We start from the raw sequence: 6740 nt of genomic DNA on the forward strand, positions 1-6740 counted from the left end.
TAACTATTTACTTCTAAACTGAACACGGGAATAGGAAAAAACACTCGACGCTGCTCACTACAAGGGCGTCCCACTCAAAAATATCAAATGCATGTCTTCTGGCTAACATCAGTGAGCAAATTTTGATAAGGTTTTCCAATTCCAATATATTAAACTAACGTCTTCTTGCTAACATCAATGATTAAACTTTGACAAGCTTTTCCCATTCAAAATATGTAATGCCTATGATCATGGAGTCCTGTCGCTTCTTGCTAAAATCAATGATTAAACTTTGACAAGCTTTTCCCATTCAAAATATGTAATGCCTATGATCATGGAGTCATGTCGCTTCTTGTACTTGTTTGGGCACTTCTTGCCTAGGGCACTCCATGTGTTGTTAAATTGCCAATGGTCTCTGTAGACTAGTCATGTCACCGGTGTCTAATATTTATGGCACCGGCTGTAGCAATGGAGGGATTCGGTGCCAAACTAAGAAAAGGTGAAATTGGCACCTCTTTTGGCCTACATAGTGGAAGGCCTAATACTCTGTAAAGCTTCTCGGTCATTCCTTCTGTAATGTAGCGCAAACAATGACTGCTTCTTTCTGCAAAGTAGAATGACCAACTGGACCCAGTAATGCAGCAGTTTGCCTTGGACACATTGTTCCTTTTGTGCAGTTGAACTAAAATCGAAGTCAGAATAAAACCGAGCTTTAATTTTGATATCCCTGTAAGCAACAAAAGGTATAAGGGAAACAATTACTGAGAAATAACGTTTGATGACTTGTACTCCCAAAAGAAAAACATCTACTGATCTACCTTATCTTAATGGGAAACAAAGCAGGAGAGTAGCAATTCTCAATCAGTGTGATTCATTCATATTGACTGAGACATTATCTTAACAATGCCTTGTTTCTAGATGTATAAAGAACGAAAAAGTAGAAAAGTATCATTCCTAAAACAATGCGACATATTCATTTTAACAGAGACATTATCTTAACAATACCTTGGTTAAACATGTAGAAAGAACTACAAAGCAGGATAGTTCCATTTGTAAAACACTGTAAGTCTGTAACTGATATATAATAACAGAGACATTATCTGACAATACATTTCTTAAACATGTACTCCGACCGATCCCTAACAGAAATGGTACTCCTGCCGATCCCTAACAAGTGTTTGCAGTTTTGAACTAAGATTCAGTTCCAGGGTAGAGTGGGTGCAACAACAGTATGTGCTTCCATCTACTTATAAAGGGGGTGATGCAGAGTTTATTGTAACAAAGCAACAAGCATCATGTCTGGGTTGGTTCCATTTTTGTTCACTACTTAATGGGAAAAGACAGCAATACAATAGCTTCAATTCAACATTTATTTAAAACAATACCAATACAAGTAGCACAACATCTCAAAGCACACTGCACAATCATGTGGATGAAGGCCTGTACTGACCTTTCATGAGACCGACAACGATAAAATACGAATTTGCCAACACGAATAGGAAATCCAGTCTCGTTTTGTGCAGTTGCACTGAAATCAAGCAAAGTGTTTCGCGTAGTGAAGCAAAATGTCGCAATAGCAACAAGTTGAGTAGATATCCCTGTATAAACAGAGGCAAAAAAGGAATCAATTACTGGCTAATAAAGGAGGATGAAACATGCGGCCACAAAAATGGTAATCCCGCCAATCCCTAACAAGTGTTGCAGTTTTGAAATAAGATTCAGTAGTTAATTCTGAGAGTGGCATCAATTACTGGCTTATAAAGGGGGTGATGCTGAATTTGTTGTAACAAAGCAACAAGCATCATGTCTGGGTTGCACTGGTAGAAAAAGGGCTTGTTGTCCCGGTTTGTAAGGGCCTTTTGTCCCGGTTCCTAAACCGGGACTAAAGGGTCGGTACTAATGCCATGTCCCTTTAGTCCCGGTTCAATCCAGAACCGGGACTGATGGGCCTCCACGTGGCCTCTGTGTGGAGCCCAGGCAGGAGACCCTTTGGTCCCGATTGGTGGCACCAACCGGGACCAATAGGCATCCACGCGTTAGCATTTCTGTGGCTGGGGTTTTTGTTTTTTTGAAAGGGGGGCGTTTTTGGGGGGTTAATTTAGGTGTTTCATATATTGTGTTAGCTAGCTATAATTAATAGAGAGAAGTGTCCTCTCTTATGTCCGTGCTTGGTCGACGCTACGTACTATACATACGTATAGAGAGGACTAAACACGCTAGCTAGCTAGTAGGCAAACGAAGGAAACAGAAGATCGTCATGAACATATATGCATACAGAGAGAAGTGATATCGACCACCTCTCCTTCTCCGAGAGATTGGTCGAACAACAAGTTCTCGTATATCTATCCGACACTACCGGCTACATATATAAAATAATTATCTCTTACAAATATAATCATACGGACTCATGGTCCACATAGTATTCTCCGTCTTCAGCGATCACATGGTCAAGAAAGAATGCCGCCAATTCCTCTTGAATTGCTCGCATACGAGCTGGTGCTAGGAGTTCATCCCGCTTCCGAAACATCTAATTTGAAGAAGGGGGTCAATACATATATATATGAATGAATGAAACTCAACACAAATGATGGTAATAAAATAAAATTTTGAATGTCGTTATTTACGTACTTCATATTGTTCGTCAGTGTAGCCCCGCTCATAGGTCGTGTGGCGGATGGACTCGCAAACGTAGTATCCACAGAAATCATTCACTTGTTCCTGCCACAACCACTTTACAAGAAATAGAGATCAATCAAACTGATAAGCAAGAATGCCAAATCAATAGGAGATGTGCGGAACATGCTACTATAGTACTTACTTTCGGGTGTCTAAATTGCAGCTTCTTCAGGAGTCCTGGAGCTTTTTTGGAGAATTTTTTCCAAACCCTGCCAGACAAAGAAAACAATTACTTGATATATCAGGAAATGAACAAAGTTGCTGATATGGTGGATAATGATCGATTTAACTTACTTCTCGAGCATTTGAGTCATGTCCGCATAGTCCTGGGTATCTTTTCGTCTTGAGTCTAAGACGGTTACTAGTCCCTGCTCAAGCTTAATCTCTAGGAGAATATAGTGGTAACTGCACACGCATGCATAACTCATCAATTACATTACTATAACCTTGACTAATATATAAGGGAAACCGAATACGCACAAGACAGTAACACTCACTTGAAGTTGTAAGGAAAGAGTATTATATCTTTGTTTTCATTTATTACCAACGGTCGTAGCAAGTTGGCCTCGGTAGCTGCGGCATGAAATTTAACCTGAGTTGCATCTATGAGATATGTGTTAATGAACCCAATATCACTGACTTGTCTTTTCTTCAATTCGGCGATCTTCAATCTGCATAATATAGTGAGGATGATTATAAATACATGCAATGAAAGAGCTGAGCTATATAGAGAGACTTAATGACAGAAGTACTACTACTTACAGACAGTAGCAGGTGACCTTGTTTTATCGAGGGCCAATTGATTGAAAAACTGAAAGAACTCCTCAAATGGAACAGGCAACAGTTCAATTCCAACGAGGTCATGCTCCTTTTTAACTTTCACATACAAACTACTCCTCCCCCCAAAGTCTCTGCAGATTTTCAAGTACCAATCATGCAATCTTCGCATCATCGTTGATAGAGATCTTTCATCTTTGACGAGAGGCTTCCCGTACTCGTATCTTTGTATCTGCACCTCCATGAAATCATAATGTACATCGTCGGGCAGGTAATCGCCAAGATTGCTATAACCGCGCACCATCCTCGGATCATTAGCGACGTTGTCGCTAGGCACCTTGAGCAGGGGGCACGATTGCTTCGCTTGTTCGCCGAGCTGGGCAATTTGTTTCCCAGCTCGTTGTTCTTTCAGCCTTTGATCGCTGATAGTACTTCCCGACCGCTCCGCTTCGGCAAATTCCTTTCCAATAATGCGCTCATAGTTTCCTTTCGGCGGAGACTTGGGTGGTTTTGTCAGGGCAGCCAGAGTGCGCTTCGCTTTCACCGGATCTTCCTTCTCCTCCAGAGGTGGTTGTTTCTTTGCTTTCACCCCTTCAAAGTAGTTCCTCACTTCTTCTCATGCGATCTCGGCGTTCTCCTCCGGGGTCCTCTCGTATGGTAACTTCTCTGGAGTCTTCAGAGAAGGACCGAATCTATATTTCCTCTTGCCTCTTGCTGTACTGCTAGACACCGGCAGAGCAGACGGAGCGGTTGTCTTCTTTACTTGCTTACAAGGCGGAGGAGAAGGACTACGACGTGCCGGAGTAGCCGAAGCGGCGGCAGGTCTCTTCCGCCCTTGCGGACGAGGCGGAGAAGGAGGAGGATGGCTGCTCGAGAGCGTCAGCGCAGGCGGAGAAGGAGGCAGAGTGCCGCCACGCGCCGGAGAAGGAGCCAGTCGAGTGCCCTGATCGTCACTCGCCGGAGGAGGAGGCAGTGGAGGAGGCGGGGTGCCCTGACTCGTCGGAGGAGGAGGCGGTGGAGGAGGCGGAGTGCCCTGACTTGCCGGAGGAGGAGGAGGAGGCGGAGGCGTCCAGTTCAGAAGGTTGATGAGCTCCTTCCGCCATAGGCATGGAGTCTTCAGAGCAGACCCCAGCCTAGTCTCCCCTTCACCGGTAGGGTGGTCAAGCTGGAGGTCCTCAAATCCCTCCGTTATTTCATCCACCATCACCCTAGCATATCCTTCTGGAATCGGCCAGCAGTGAAAAGGTGCGCCAGGTTTAGTAGGATAAACAGAGCCAACAGCCGCCTTGACCTTCAAATTCATCCATTGCGTCATAAGGTGGCAATTTTGAGACTCCGTGATAGCATCCACGGGATAGCTGGCAGGAGCCGTCAAGGCATGCTTCGGCTGAAGCAGCTCAGTGGAAGCCACGCTGCTTCTCCGCTGAGATGGCGGGGTAGCTTCGGGGGAAGCTTCGGCAGTACGTTTGCTGTGATTTGCTTATCGTTCGTCTATCGCTTGTACCCTTGCTTGCAGCGCCTGCATTTGGGTCTGCTGCAATTTTTTCCTCCTCTCCTGGGATTTGTAACCGCCTGCGTCCGGAAACCCAACCTTCCACGGAATGGAGCCTGGCGTGCCTCGTGTCCGTCCAGGGTGCTCAGGATTCCCGAGGGCCATTGTGATCTCGTCGTTCCCTCTATCTGGAAAGAACGTCCCTTGCTGCGCTGCTTCGATATACTGCTGAAGCTTCCTGACTGGTATGTCCATTTGATCGTTCGTCCAAATGCACTTCCCTGTTGCAGGGTCCAAGGTTCCGCCAGCCCCGAAGAACCAAGTCCGGCAACGGTCTGGCCAGTTAATTGTCTCTGGTTCGATCCCTTTAGCAACCAGATCATTCTCAGTCTTAGCCCACTTAGGCCGGGCTACGAGGTAGCCACCTGACCCCGTGCGATGGTGATGCTTCTTCTTCGCAACATTTTGCTTGTTTGTCGCCGACATCTTCTTACTCTTTTCCGACGTCTTGTGGGCCACAAATGCGGGCTAGTGATCTCTGATCTTCTCATATCTGCCCTTGAATTCTGGTGTCTCTTTATTTTCGACAAACTTATTCAGCTCTTTCTTCCACCTCCTGAATAGTTCTGCCATCCTCTTAAGAGCAAAAGACTTGATTAATTGCTCTTTAACTGGCTTCTCTGGATCATCCTTTGCCGGTAGGGTGAAATTTGACTTCAGCTGAGTCCAAAGATCATTTTTCTGCATATCATTGACATAAGACACCACAGGGTCTTCTGTAGCCGGCTTTAACCATTGCTGGATGCTGATCGGGATCTTGTCCCTAACCAAAATCCCGCACTGAGCAACAAATGCGCTCTTTGTCCGGAGGGGTTCAATCGGTTGGCCATCGGGCGCGATTGCTATGATCTCAAACATTTCATCTGAGCTAAACTTTTTCTTCGGGCCTCGTCTCTTTACCGAAGTTGTGCCCGATCCGGAGGGCTAGAAAAAAGAACAAAGACTTAATTAATATGTGTACATACCAAAACAATGAATGCATCAATTAGCTAGTCAACAGAAGCTTAAATAATATATATATATACCTGGCCGGACTCGGTTCGGTCACCGGAGACGTCATCATGGTCTCCTTCTTCCACCGGCATTGGGTCACCGGAGCCGTCCTCATGGTCTCCTTCTTGCACCGGCATTAGTTCACCGGAGCCATCATAATCATAGCCAGCTGCTTCCAGACCATCGGTGTCGTTGAGAAACAACGACACGACGGCATCACTTCCTCGTGCGATTATGTCCCCCAACAACTCTTCTTGTACTTTGTCTCGGGTGGTGTCCATAGTTTCTACAAATATTGACAACATGGCAATTATTATTCAAACATGACAGATGGATATATTAGTGGCAAACGTAGAACTAATATTAATTAGTGGCCTCGACGCTGCTTCTCTAGGGTTTGGGGTGGCCTCGACGCTGCTTCTCTAGGGTTCGGGGTGGCCTCGACAACGCTTCAAGGATAAAAAAAGAAGAGGAATAAGAAGAAAAAGAGAGGAGAAGAAAGAATAGAGGAGTTCTTACTCCTCTATTCTTTCTTCTCCTCTCCTTTTCTTCTTCTTCCTCTTTTTTTTATCGGGAACGAGGGTCGTCGAGGGTCACCGAGCGGTAGAGGAAACCCTAAATAGCAAGTATCGTGGGTGTGAGATACATGTGGTCGTCGATGTCGGACACTACAACCACGTCCCACAAGTGACGTGGGCATCGAAGCCCGCGCCACTTGTGGGACGTGGATGTAGTGTCTGACACCGACGGCCACATGTATCTC

The 6740-nt window shown here is 45.4% G+C and overlaps 1 pseudogene; it reads right to left on the minus strand.

The window, feature by feature from the left end:
* Window positions 1–3253: 3253 nt before the first annotated feature.
* On the minus strand, window positions 3254–6258 carry LOC119273394 (annotated as a pseudogene).
* Between the last annotated feature and the right edge of the window lie 482 nt (window positions 6259–6740).

The sequence above is a fragment of the Triticum dicoccoides genome, chromosome 3A, assembly GCF_002162155.2.
Source record: "Triticum dicoccoides isolate Atlit2015 ecotype Zavitan chromosome 3A, WEW_v2.0, whole genome shotgun sequence".
Taxonomy (NCBI): domain Eukaryota; kingdom Viridiplantae; phylum Streptophyta; class Magnoliopsida; order Poales; family Poaceae; genus Triticum; species Triticum dicoccoides.